Raw genomic sequence first — 15,867 nt, forward strand, 5'->3', positions numbered from 1 at the left:
AGAACAATGCGGTGGTACTGGTAATGTTATTCTTCTAATCACGAGTACACTAGGATGTAATCTATGAATACCACCACGAACTAGTCAAGGTACAGGTGGAAAACTCACTTAATTAAGTCCATGAATGACGTCAAGGTGTTGGTGCGTCTGAACAGCATTACAAGGAACTCATAATGACCACACCTTGTCCTAAATGTAACCCCCTCAGACTGATGCGGGTGGCCTGATCCGATATGGGGTGTTACATTAGGGCCACCAGAGCGACCCACCGTAAAAATCTCAGAAACATTAAACTTTTCGTTAAAACATGTAAAATCATAAAATATATTTATAAAAAAATTTATCAGTATTAAGAAATAAAACATATTTTCAGACTTGTATATATAACAAAATACAATCTTCATGCCCCTAATCACCTGTACCGTACTCTGCAAGTAACGCCGGTGGAACTCCCTTATTAAAGTCGATATCTGCAGTAGTACGATTCTATTAACCTAAAATGGTAAGTCAAATAGTAAGCTTTGGGAAGCTCAGTAATACAATACTACCAGTTGATGCTATAGGACATGCAGATAAATGGAAAGCCATAAAATTTCCTTATTTAAAATAAAATATACAGGTTTTCAGGATAAGTGGGGGTTCCACCGGTAGTTCATCGAGTAGAAGTCATGAAGATCTCAGTTTATAGGAAACATTCATAGTATCAAGTTTTTTCAGGAGATCGAATAGGATGTCTAGTGTGTTCCAACTAAAACCAGTGAAAATATATAAATCTTTTTTAAAACAGTAATTGTTTACAACATATTTTCAGAACCATAGTAGAACCCTCCAACCAAACACCGTTATACAGTTCCCCAGAACTGCATCCGTAAGGGCTTACCCTAAGACACAACAAAGAAAGCCAACCTAAAGGAATACCTTGGGGCCTATATACCTACCCAAAGGTATCCTTAGGTCTGTAAGGATTTACTAGCTGGATCAGGGTTGTACCTCCATACTCCTGAATCCTACCCATATAAAAATCCAGTAGAAATCAATTTTAACCATAACCCATAATATCTGGAACATGATCCAGTTATATATCAAAACCATGATAATGAAATAAATCATATAACTAATCACCACCTGTTTAGTCCCATAATTAACCCAGGGAGTGCCTTGTGGGTATAATAGCCTACCCAAGGATCACATTAGGTCCGTAAGGATTTACCAGCTTGATCAGAGTTGTACCTCTATACTCCAGTCTACCCAAATAATATCCCAATAAAACAGTTTAAGTAAAAACCAATGAAATAGGAAACCATAGTTCATAGCTTAGTAAATTTCCATGATTCCATAAATCAGGAGCAATTCATTTTTTTCGATAAAAATCGAAATCAGAGAACACATACCATGTTTCCATGGTTCATAAACCATTAAATCAATAATTTCATTAAAACTCATTTCAAAACATATAAAACCGTCATGTAGTACATGTGAAACACACTAGAAGATCCAAGTATTTTTCAGAAGCACTTAATAATTATCAGAAAAACATGAAATTTATTTAATCTGATCGGGTTCCAGGAACAAGGTCCTATTGAAAGGAATTGATTACTAATGGAACTAATCCGACATTTAAAGTTGATACTTTAGAATCCCGCTATGATTAAGGTACATTAGAAAGATGTTTAGGAACGTTTATACAAAATAATTCTAGATTCAGATTTACGGAAAGTGATTCCATTACTCAAACAATAAGGAGTATTCAAGATTATGCACTGAATTATCAGGATATTAGTCCAACTGAACCAAATGGGGTATTCAGAATCCTTTACTTCTGAGTTACTTGTGTGTTCAGATATGAAGGGAGTGATTTGAGCTGATAAGGGAGAAACGAAGATTCATGAAATTTACAATCTGTTTCGATCTATCGGATTATCGAAATAAATCGATCTGAACAACTCCCATAACTAATGCATGTCTATAGATCAATTCATTGCCATTCCAAGGTATTCACTCTTTAATACCAACACTTTATGTCCATAGATCACATTCAGAATCATTGATGAATATATCTTAAGGAGACGAAGAAATATTCCAATGGTCTTTATTTCATTTCCACATTGCAACACAATCAGGAAATGTCAACATATTTGATTCGTGATTTACAACTCATGGGGACATTACATCATGTAAGTTCATCAGTATTTCTAGATTTATCCAAGTCACTCACTTAGTCCTAAGCCATTGAGGTTACTTAGTTCATTTAGTATTCGAGATTGATTTATTCTTTTTAGAGTTGAAAGTATTATTTATTACAGTGCTTAGGCACTCCTTGGGTCATTTTACATTTAAGAGGAATTCTAATATAGATCCCGAATTTATTTCGATGATTCCAAAGTTCAGTTGAATCAGAACATAAATTCTTAGGTCATCCCCCTTATTATAGCCATCCATTGTACTTTTTACACTTTAAGCGTATCATCAACAATCCACTCAATTCTGTTAGTGGCATACTTTATATACATTAGGCTTGAATGCAATATAGTTCCTTTAGCGTTGAGGTTATTTTATTCCTTTGAATATTGGAGGTTATTATTATAGTTATTACGAAGCTCGAGGACATTTCAATAATTCCTTTAAATTCAATCATTTGCAGTTTCTCAGATAATTAGCCAAATATGTCATTTCAGAGTTATTTTCACCATCCAGGGAAGTCTTTGTCCTTTTTCCATTACAAGGGCACTTTCGTAATTTTATCTCATAGGGTTATTTTTGGTAATGTCTAATCCAAATATTTTTGGTATTTAACTTTAAAAGAATTTAAGCAAAATTTATGGTTCTTGAAGTCAAGTCATTTATTTTTGAATCACCAAATTTATTATTATTATTATTATTATTATTATTATTATTATTATTATTATTATTATTTCAGATTAATATTCCACTTTCTTAAGCGAGTCATAACAGTTATACCGACTTTTTATAGTAAACTGATCAAGTTTAGGAAGTCATCACTACATACATGAGACCACTTATACTCCTCAATGCATAAATCAATATTAACATTTTCATAAAGCATGAAACATGTATTAATGTATTACCTCGATTTTTGTGCCATACCGATCGACCATTAAACCTCCATTCAATCACCCTCGAACTTTAATTCAACGTCCAATAATCCTTCAAATATAAAGCAACAACATTTACGTCAGAAACTGAACTTAATTTAGAAACCCACTTGAATCCGAAGATAAAACATTGAAAAATGACTTACCGGGTGCGAATTTGGCAAAATGGACTTTGAAATCAGACTCATGATGTTGAAAAAACATAAAATAGGGCTTTTCGAAAAAGTTAACTTTTTCGGTCAAAGTCAACGGTCAATGGTCAGACCAGTCAAAGTCAACAGTAAACTCTGGCCAAAGTCAAAGGTTCGGGTCGTGTCAATAGTTCGGGTCGATCGGACAGGTTGACTCGGTTCAGTTCAAACCGGGTTGACTGGTTGGGGCCGGTTCAGACCGGTTGGACCGGTTCTAGAGACTTCCTTGGAGCGTGGATAAGCCCCACGCACATGCGATGGCTCGGCCATGGCGACAAGGGCTGTTCCGGGCGGTCGATTAGTCCCTGGTTCAATAATCACCATAATCAATCCAAAACAACCTTAATCATCAACCAAATCAAATTGAAATTAAAAAAAAAAAAAAGACTCGAACCACTCACCCACGGTCACTGGCGATAGAACGACGGTACCGACGGTGAGGTTCACCGGCGTCTAGAACGACCGAAAAATGAAGAACTACACGGTGACTGGCATGAGTTCGACGAAGCTTCCCACGCCCATCCTGGTGAATGCAGTCGATACGGGGTCGATGGCAGTTAGGGTTGGTCTGGATAGGACGTCGGTTCGATCAGTGGCGGCGGAGCATAAAAACGGTGGCCAAACGACGAGGCATGGGAGTCCGGTGAAGCTTCGATTGGAGGGAAATAATTTTGGGGCTAGGGATTTCATTATAATTTGGGGAAGAAATTTTGGAATTTCATCGGGGGAAGGGGGTATATTTTTTACTGCTCCAAACAATTGGATAAATTAAAGACTAGGTCCCTGAATTTACTACACTTTCTAAATTTGTCAATAAATTTAGAAAACTAATAATTTGACCACTAGATCGGGGTGTTACACTAAAAGTCATCTTTGCAATGTCAGTGTCCTTAACCTTCAACTGATAGTATCCTGACCTTAAATCGATCTTGGATAACACACATGCTCCCCTAACATGGTCAAAAAGGTCATCAATTTTATAGATGGGACAATGGTTCTTGATAGTCAACTTGTCAGTTGTCAGTACTCGATGCACAACCTTATCGACCCATAATTCTTCTCAATAAAGAGAACTGGCGCTTTCTACGGAGAAATCCTTGATCATATGAAACCTTTCTCTATCAATTCTTGAATTTGGGATTTAAAATCATTTAATTATGTCAGTGCCATGCAATATGGAGCAATGGAAACTGAAGCAGAAGAAGGCAATACCTAAATAACGAACTTTAATTATCGGTTAGTCGATAATCCAAAAAACTCTTTCAGGAACACATTGGAGAAGTTTCTAACGGCCTAAATATCTTTGAGTGTTGGAACTATGATTCGGGTGTCGACCACGTACGGAAAGAAGGCTTCACAACCTTATTCGACCATTATTTGAGCCCTTACGACCAAAACGATCCTTGAAAATACTAGCTTCTCACTTGTCATTACTACCTTGGTTTCATCCACCCTTTTGAGCTTGAGTTGTCTAGTTTTGCATCTTAAACTATCATCATGCTCGGATAACTAATCCATTCCCAAAATCATGTCGAACTCTCGAAATAGTAGTTCCATCAAATCGGCTAGGAAACCCTAACCTTAGATCTCAACTGGATATTGGTGATAGACCTTAACCATAAGAATATCTAATCCTAAGGGACTAGACACTCAAACCCCAATCTCTAAGTTCTCTACATGAATGTTTCTCTCTCGAACAAGCTTAGAACAAATATAAGAGTGAGTGAATCATGGATGTACTAAAGTGGTAACTAGAATAGAAAATAATGAAAAGGTACATGATATCACATATATTGTGCCACAGTCCTCCTGTTCTCTGAGAACATACTAACATGAGTCTACTCTAGGCTCAGAACTAGCAAGAGACCAGGTCGTGCCCCTATTGAATTGTTTGGATGTTGAACCCCCTAATGAGTGTTTTATTCTTTTTAATATTTTGTCGTTAATTACTCCGTATTATCTCTTTGATATTTCTAATTTGGGTTGTTTATGTTCAATTTTGTTCAAGACTCTATTTTCCAGAAAACACCATTTAAAGGGTTAGTTATACAGATTTGTTTCCAGAAACAAGGTTGAACACATGGGCATGACTTTGGTCATGACTATGTCGACATGGAAGAATATGAGTATAGTCAACGATAACTTCCAAAAGTCAATCCAGTTAGTAGAATCAAGAAGAAAGGATGGCAATGAAAAACTCCTTATGATTTAAGAATTGTAATTGAATTGAAATATTTTGGATTTATTATTTTATTAATTACGATTCTAGTTTGTTATTAATTAGGATTCTAATATGCTATTATTTAGGATTATAGTTTGTTATTAATTAGGATTCTAATTTACTATTATTTAGGATTCTAGTTTTCTATTAATTAGAATTTAAAATATTTGAATGCTTCTAGGATTATCTTTTAGTATTATATTTTCTTTAGGATAACTTAAGCTATAAATACCTATTAGGGTGAAGCTTGAAGGATGTACTGAATTTGGCTTGACTTAAGGTCTTTCAGTATTATAAAAGTCATTTTTTTTTCTTCATCTTTATTCTATTTTCCTAGCTTTCTTCATTTTTAATGCTAAGTATGATTTCTATCATGCTTAGCTAATTTTCCAACTAGCCAAAAGATAAGTGACAACTCAATCTGTTTCATGATAATTGAAAAGCACTTTATACCTTTAGATATTTTTCTTGATTTTCTATAAACTAGGATTGGCAATCGGTATTTCCTTTAAACATCTCAGCACTTTCAATTCAAAAAGCGTGTTGGTTTGATCAAAGTTCTGATTTACCGTTGGAGTGAAGAGTCAGCTTGTAGCAAATCCAACTTTCTAAGAACACACATAGCGATAGTTCGCTAAGGAAAATCGAGATCGAGTTTGATTCTTATTAAGACACCATAATTGGAGAACAAACTTTTCCAGCGCTTAAAGTAGCATTCGTGTTAACATCGATAGCGTTGTTAATCCAAACAATGATTAAATTACAAGGATGAACTTTGGAAAATTAGTTTATCGGAGAGAAGAGTAAGTTACGAGGGTTGGGCCTTGTAGACTGTAACCGGTAAGAATTCTGAAGTAAAATCTATATCAATAGTCGAAACAAATTGAGGAGAAGTGAAGTTGGAGGCTATCTCTCATCATAATTATTTTCAATAATCTATTTTTCTTTTTTTACTTATTTCAATTTATTCAATTTATTTGGATAAACTCCCTTTATTTTATTTTTACAATTTTCTTAGATCAAGATTAATTCAAACCAACATTGGAAATTTCTATATCTGTACGTATCCACCATTTTCTTCTCTATACTACATTCTTAGCTTATTTATTTCAGAAAAAACTTAATTTATTTGAAAATTATGATGCTTGTTACCCCACCCTTCAAAGGTCCTCGGCTCCTTTGAATCGTTTGAGTTGACCCTGATTCGAAGCAGAAGTCACCCTCTAAGCCTCTAGGCAGTCTCGGAAAAAACGGTCCAAAGAGCCACAACTTAAGCAAACCCTAGATCCTCATTGACAAACCCCAGGTTGACTCTTTCCATAAGTCAAGTATGCAGGATGTGATGGTGCTCTCACAGATCCACTGGCGCTTTGCCCTAACCTCCTAGGTTGGCCTGATAGGACCCTCCTTGAACCTTAAGAATCTCTGGCGCTCTTGGCCAACATCTAAGAAGGTCTTGCTGGCTCATAAGTTCCCTAACTATGCCTTACCGACCTACTATGCAGTTTGGCTTTCATGCTTTGAACCCTCTGTATCACCTTTTCCTGGTGGGTAAACTTGAAAGAGACCCTCATAGGGTCAGCGTCTAGATGAGTGAGGATGTAAAGGTGGAGGACCTCTCTAAACCTCTTACAGTAGTAGACCTAATTCGTCACTAACTCCGGTACATACCAACTCAAATGGAGAAACTGTCTCTCATACTCAAACATGGATCGGTCTCCCTAGGTCAAATGCATGAACTAATCCTTAAAGTCAGCAGTGTTACCCTCTCTTATGTCCTTCTGAAGGAACTTAGCTAGGAAGTACTCCCGTGACGGCCATTCTAGCTCCAAGGCCATCTCAATGGTCTCACACCAATATATGGTGTCACCCTTCAGTAGGGCAATGACACACTAAAGCTTATCCTCAAGGGTAAAGTGCAGCTAACAGAGTGTGTGGTGGGGTTTTTTCTCCATAACAAAAGAAATATATGGTCTTATATCTACGAAGTCTCTCGAGGGGGACTCCTAAGGTGCTACTATTGGAGGGGATGGCGGTGATGTTGGGTAGGTGACAAAACTGGTGCCCTCAGGATTGCTATAACGATATGTCTAAGCATTGCCATCAAATCACTAAAGAAAGTCACCTCATCAACCCTTGCATCTCCCGGAATCTCATACTCTGAATCTAAAATACAATCATAGCCGGTATAATTACTAGGGAGGTGCAACTCTTATCTCTACCATCATGACTAAGAAGTATTATCGTCCATGGGTTTTTTTCCTGCAATTTAAAGGAATAAATGGGTCATTATCGCTATTCCATACATTTAAGTACTCTTAGTACTCTAGAGGCATCTAATCGCTCAGACGCTTACTGACTCTAACTTGCAGGTCCTAGGAACGATTGAACCTGACGCTCAGATCTAAATGTAACACCCAAATCCGAGTCGACTCGAAGACTGACTGACTGTGTATTACATAGGAGCATTGAAGTGGCTAACCCAAAATTTTCTTTAAAGCATTATGGAAGTCACCATTCAAGTATCACCCATAGAAAGCATATATTTAAACCATAATAATCAAGTTTACATAACGAAGAGCCCCCAAATACATTACAAATTACTTAAGTATTTTAAAATAGAGTTACGACTTAATACATGAAGGTCTATGAATAGTACATGCCCTCTGAAAAGACTCAAGACGTACTTTAATGTTTCAGTCGGTTTGGAATGCTTGTTGTACGATAAACTCCTCAAACACTTCTCTTAAGAACCTGTACATAGAAATAAATTATGAACGATGAGATCACAATCTCAGTGTCACACTAATAAATGTAATATACTACATGTGTTCATGTTATGACAATGCAAGTAAGTATGAACATGAGAATAAAACTTTATGATTCATGCAAGCTGAGGTTGGCATCATGGTGTGGTTGGAGGGTTCGATGTATCACGGAACTCACACCCCTCTATCATACCTAGGGTGAGATACAAAATTTATTGCATAAGAAACAACACCCGGCTAACATACTCTTTGTGAATACTAAGGGCATTTGCGCCTGGCCAGCAACTGAAGTGCCTTGGTACTAGCTGAGTTATATTCAAATTTTCTAACAAATAAGATAATTGTCATAATACTAAAGTAATTAGGTTGTCCTAGCCATTTCCTGAGCATCACACAAAGGCGAGTTTTATGTCTCTGATCTATAGATTCTTAACTCTTACTTTACTCAATTACTGTTCTTACTTGTAGGTTTTATTTAGGAAGTTATTGTAGTTTTCGACTCTTAGTCGAATACTTTCTCCAATTTATGTTTTTCCCAAAACTACACGAGGGTATTCATACTCTCCCTGTTAGTATAGATACTGCCTCTGGTGTATCGGTACCCACCTTTCGTATCAATAACAAACTTGCATTCCGGAATCTAGGTTGACCTTATTGTATTGATACCCTGACTTGGAGTATCGATACTTCTTTACTAGGGTACCGATAACTTCCTGGGTACTGATACTAAAATTTAGTTTGATGTTTGGAAAATTGATTCGCTATCGATACCCTTACTTAGGTTATTGGTACCTTAGCTTTGTATAGTATAGATACGTCTAAGGGTACTGATATCTAATGTGTATTATGGGATCAGTGACTTATGAATGGTACCAATATCGCACCCTTAGGTATTGGTACCTGAAAAACAACATTTATACCCTTTGACAGTATCGATATTGAACCCTTTGAACATTAATTAAATCTTATGTAAGCTGATAGGGATCATAAATGGTCATTTTTCATGTTGTAAAACATCAAATGCCATAATTTACCATGGGTGCACATACATGCCTCATAAAACTCATACAAGCTAACCAGGTACATACCATGACACACAAGTGGTATAGATGAGTTTAAAATGTGTTACCTTGATTCTAAGTTATATAAAACATCCCTACTCAACTAAGAACCAATTTCTCCTTGCCTTTGGTATTGGAGCTTTCTCCAATCTCTTTAACTAATCACAACAATGAAAATGAGTTACTAACTCATCCAAGAACTTAGAATATAGTTAAGAACTCTCCCTAAAGCTTGAAGCTACCCAAAATGAATTGGGAAAACACGGTTTCTAAACCCCACTAAAATTCCCACTTATGGGTACCATAGCCAAAATTTGGGTTTAAGAGTTTAAATGAAAGATTAGTGTAAGGAGATTATGATTCATACCTTTAGAATCTTGGGCTAAGCTTGCTAGATCACAAAGTTGCTACTTTTCTCAAGATAAAAAGGAAACAAGAGAGAGTTTGAATGAAAGATGAAAACAAATATGATGACAAAGAGAAATGAAGCTTTTTCCCCTGTTGACATCATTCTTCATTAAGGGAATTCAACCTTTACAAAAGTTGATGGGTTAATTGTCTCCCTGGTCCCTTTAACTTTTTATCTCTAATTGGACTCGAACCAAGCCCAATCTAAGTCAAACTTGGGTCAATGTTTCCTATAAGGCTAATAAACTTATTTAAACACTCCTAGTTTATACCGAAACTAATAACTCGAGATTTGGGCGTTACATAAGTGCTCAAAATTATTTGAACTGAATAAATATATATATATTGATGTCTCGTTACTTTTTCAGATTCCCAAGTATTTTCTTCTAACTTATGATTTTTCCACATCACTTCAAGCAATAGAATAGTTTTGTTGAACACCTTTACCTCATTTGCTAGAATCTCAATTAACTCTTCTTCATATGTAAGATCAAGACAAACTTCAACATCATCCAACTAAATAGTGTGAGACGGGTCGAAATGATACTTACGAATCATAGAAATATGAAATATATTATATATCTAGCTCACTTGGCAAGAGCATAAGATAAAAAACCAAATCAATTCTCTTACTAACCTCAGAGGGACTAATAAATTTAGAAGTAAGCTTATCCTTTTGTCCAAAACATAACACCTTTTTTCAAGGCGATACTTTTAGGAATACATGATCACTATCTTGAAACTCGATATCTTTCCTTTTTAAATCCGCATATGACTTTTTTTGATCAAAAAATAGTTTTAAATAATCACAAATCAACTTCACTTTATCTTCGTTCTCAAGAATTAACTCGAGACCAACAACACGATTCCCACCTGTATTTTATCAACATAAAGGCGTTCAAAACCTTTGATTATATAATGCCTTAAAATGAGCCATTTGAATGCCCAACTGATAACTATTGTTGTAAGTGAATTCAACCAAAGGCAAGTATCTCTCCCAACTACCTACGAACTCGATCGCACATGTCTAAAGCATATCTTCCAAGACTTGGATCACATGCTTTGAGTGACTATCCATCTACGGATGATAACCTGTGCTAAAATTCACCTTTGATCCTAGAGTTGAATGCAATTTTTTTTTAAACCTTGAAGTTAAACATTAATCCCTATTTGATATAATCGATAGTGGAACATCATGCAATCATATAATTTCAACAATATTCAAGTCTGCTAGCTTTTGTAAGGAGATATTGATATGCACCAAAAAATACGCATATTTGGTGAATCTGTCATGATCACCCAAATAAAATTATTTTTCAATGGGGATAAAAGCAAACCCTAAACTATATATATAAAGGAAAATGCAAAAATGCGGCAATAAAAATGTAAATGGAATATAATGATAAAATTTTAGTTAAACTATATATTTATTACCTAAACTATTATTTTTGTTTTATTTTGGTGCTTAAACTTTATTTTTTTCAAAATCATACCTAACATTTAGTTTACGTTTCATTTTGGTACCCTACTATTAAAAACTTAATGCTGACATGTCACTATAAGGTAAATTCACACCATTAAAGGAAAAAATTAAAAAAATTCTACATCGGCAAATATATTGATTTTTTAACGGTAGGGTACCAAATTAAAACTTAAACTAAATGTTAAGTATACTTGTGAAAAATAAAATTTGGGTACTAAAGCAGAAAATAATAATTTAGGGACTAGACATAATTTACCCTAAAAATTTTTATGGTCAGTAAAAGGCCAAGGACGGGAAGTTTTAGTGTAGGATTTGCTCAAATAATACTAATAAAGGTCTTATGTGCAATTATGGAATTATTACAAAAAATTATTTTTTTTGGAATTTTGTAATATTTTATGTGATTACATAAATTGTTAAAAAAATATAGTAAATTTATAATTCATATAACTTTTATGATGATTACACATAATTTTTTTATTTATTTTAGATATAGGATGAAATGAGATGACATTTGTGACGTAATTACATATGATTTTATCTTATTTCATCTAATATTTAAAATAAAAAATCTTGCATGAGCCAAGTAACCTCGGTGGTAAAAAAATTGATATTATTTCTTGAGGTTCTGAGTTTGAGCATCATGATTACCTAGGGTGTGAGCATTTAATGTCAAATGGTTTAAAGTTGTCTCTGAACAAAACTATCTTGTACTTACTTCATATTACTGAAAAAAGTTCTTATTTTATTAAAGTTAATTTTTTAACTTCATTGCAACATTTTTTTAATAGAAGCTACTAGTCTTATTAAAACGTTAAAATATCCAAAATTATAATAAGGGTTTACAACTATCATCGTAAACTAAACACATAATTTGAATATTTTCATATAACATTGAAACTAGTCACTTTTAGATTATATAAGGACTAACCATGGAAAAGGTTAAAAACCCAACCAAAAGACTCGAACAAAAAATAGATATGAACAAATATGACTCCATCGACAAATGAACCACAAAAGAGGATTAAGCTATTGAAAGACCATCGAGAACCGCAAATCAGAATTGAGCACCGTGAGAAACTTTTTGCGAATGAAAATTCGTGTATACAAATTAAATCCAAGTGTCCATAGAAAGAAATATCAACAATATTACAAATAAGCGCCATCTTGATCAGTCGTTGGGTCATCAAATCCAACCATGAGAAAACATAAAATAAAAATGGGCAAACGACCAATAAAGAAGATGAAAAACATGCCACAAAGGAAGAAAAAACGTGCCACAAAGATATAATTATTCTTATTAAATAACTAAAAAATAAACAAAGAGAGAAGAGAACCGACAGTCATCAACCATCATCAAAACTGGTGTCGTCACCAACTAAACAAAATCAAAGAAGAAAAAGTTGATCTGAATTATAGATCAAACTGTAAAGAAAAAAAAGGTTGGGAAGAGAGACTAGGCTTTTCTCCTCTTAATTGAATTACAACCTTAAAATCCCCAAATAAATGAAAAGAAAATTCCATATAAATAATCAAAGGTAAAATTTGAATACAATGGTAAGTGTATTGTGCAAACAATGGTAATGTAAGGGGCAAAAATTTATTAATTTAAATTATAATATTAAAGTTGTAAAAAGGGAAATTTTGAGGATTAAATTGTAATTTTTTTAAAATTTACACCTCGATTTTGGAACTTGTGGGAAGTTTAGGGACTTAACCCTAAAATTTACCATTTTTATAGTTAATGAAAAATCAACCCACTCGGTGTTATACCTGAAAATTCCCCCAATTGAGCAACCCCTTCTCCAGCCATATCCATTCAAATCACTCCGTCATCCGACCACCATTCAATGCACTGCCACCCCCATCGTGACCACCACCACAAACTGACCAAAACTATCATATCCCTTACCGAAAATTAGCTCTGATTATCCTGGAAAAAGGCCTTCGAAACCACTGAAAACCTAAGTCGATCGTAGATAATTTCTTCATTTTTCGGTCGATCTCGACGCTGGGTAGCCTCACCACCATTTCCATTAGAGTCACCATCACCGTCCGCTCCAAAACCAGACGTTGGGTCACTCAGTCATCGTCGATTTCCTCTTCGTCGATGTGGGTAAGGACGATATAATTCGATTATTTATTTTTATCAGTTTTAGCTTAATTTCCTCCGTATACGCGTGGGCTTCCTCCCCTTCCCTATAATCATTCTAGAACCGGTCCAACCAGACCGGCCCGAACCGGTCATCCCGATATGAATCGGGTCTGTTTGACCCAACCGAGTCAACTCGTCCGAGTTAACACGTCTGAGTCAACTCGACTGAGTCAACTCACTGATTTTGACTTCTGACTTTAACCCGAAAAGTCAAAATTTTTGAAAAGACATATTTTATGTTTTTCGACGTCCTAAGTCTGAATCTGAAGTATGTTTTGCCAAATTCGTACTCGGTAAGTCATTTTTCAGTGTTTTATCTTCGAATTCAATTTGGTTTCTCAATTAAGTTCAGTTTCTTACGTAAGTTTGGTTGTTATGTATCCGAGGAATTATTGGACGTTGAATTCAAGTTCAAGAGTGATTGAATGGAGTTTAAATATTCAATCAGTGGGGCACAAAAATCGAGGTAATACATTACTACCTTATGTATGCTTTGTGGAACATGTTAGAAATTGGTGAATACATGGATGAATAAGATTGGTCTCATTTATATAGCAAATTTTTCTAAACTCAATCCGAATACGTTAAAAAGTCAGTAACCAAATATGACTCAGATGGATCGCATAAGAAACTGGAAGATCGATCGGAAATAATTATAAGTTCAGTGATTCATTAATAATGAATTAACTTTAAGATCAGTAAATTTTGATAAATTTTCTTTAAAGGTTAAATATCGGGATTATTTGAATAATAAATTACCAAAAATAACCCTATGGGGTAAAATTATGAAGTTGCCCTTATATTGTAAAAGATCAAGACTTCCCCTGATGGTGAAGAATAACATAGAAAAGACAGACTTGACCAATTATCATAAAAAGTTCATGTTGTTTGGATTGAAAGGAATTACCGAAACGTCCTCAAGTTACGAAATAACCTCAATTGTTCAAATGACCAAAAGAACCTAAACTCTAAAGGAACTAGAATATTTTTAAACCTAGTTTATTAGAAGTAATGTCACTGACAAAATTGAATAAAATGACGATAATATGCTTAAAATGTGAAAAAGAACTATGGATGGTTATGATAATGTAGACGACCTGAGAACTTATATTTTGATCCACTTGAATCTTGGAATCACCGATTAAATTGCTGATTTATTTGGAATGATCATGAAGTGTAATATGATCCGAAGCACATCCAAGCTCAGGAATAAATAAATACCCTCAGCTCTTAAATGAATAAATCAACCTCGAATACCAAAAAAAGTATATAATATGATCAAGTTGAACTGAATGGAAGTACTATACGTATTCGAATTAAAAAATGATCGAATTACTCTGGAAACTCTAAAGTGATCGAGATAGACTTGACTACTAAATGACGTAAGTACCCTCAATGATCTAGGATTAAGTGAGTGACTTGGATAAGTCTGAAAACGCTGATAAACTTACAAGATGTACCGTCCCTAAGGGTTATAAACCACGAATCATACTCGTCGATATTTCTTGATATCATTGCAATACACAAGAGAAATAAATACCATTGGAATTATATGTTTATCTCCCTATGATCTATTCAGAGAATATTATAAAGATGATTAGTTTGACAAAAGTTATCAGTATTAAAGTGCGAATACCCTTAAAGTGCAATGATTTGACCAGTTGATAGGTATCACAGTGCTGGGAGTTGTTCAGTTTGAGTTAACTCGATATCATAATAAATCGACATGAAACTTAAATACCATGAATCATTGTTATTCCCTTATGGGATTAAATTACTAATAATTCTCCAAGAACCAAATGTCTAAAATGCCCCTTATTTTTCTGAATAATGGGAACACTAATGTTATGTCTAAATCCTCAATAATTATGATGTAAAAGATTCTAAGTGTCTTCCTGATACTCAACTGCCTACAAAAAATTCTAAATATTGTATGTTCTTGATAAATTACTTCCCGATTGAATGATGAATCAGTTAGCTATCAAACTTTCCCCTTGTATATGGATCTTGATTATGAAATCCTATTAAATTACAAAAGTTTCATGGTTCCCTATTTGATAAATACCAAGTATCTCCGAATAGTATCAAGATCCTCTAGTGTGATCCCTATGTACTACACGACTATTTTATCTTCTTTGAAATATGTGTCACTAAAAATTTTGATTTACTGGTTGATGGTTTATGGACTATGGATGAATGATACATGTTATTTGAATATTTATTTTCACTAGAAATATGATTATATCGAATACAGATCTCGAATATTACTGTTTATTATATGAATTGTTTTATTGAAATATTTTTTTGCGTAGGCTGGAGAATGGAGGTTCAGCTCTGATCAAGCTAGTAAATCCTTGCAGATCTAAGGCGACCCTTGGGTAGGCTTTGAGGCCCCGAGAACTTTCTTGGGTAGGCCCCGAGTCCCTGAAAACTATCTTGGGTAGGCTCTCAGGCCCCAAGATGCTCT

This window comes from Hibiscus syriacus, unplaced genomic scaffold (genome assembly GCF_006381635.1).
Source record: "Hibiscus syriacus cultivar Baekdansim isolate YM2019G1 unplaced genomic scaffold, ASM638163v2 tig00005974_pilon, whole genome shotgun sequence".
Classification (NCBI taxonomy): domain Eukaryota; kingdom Viridiplantae; phylum Streptophyta; class Magnoliopsida; order Malvales; family Malvaceae; genus Hibiscus; species Hibiscus syriacus.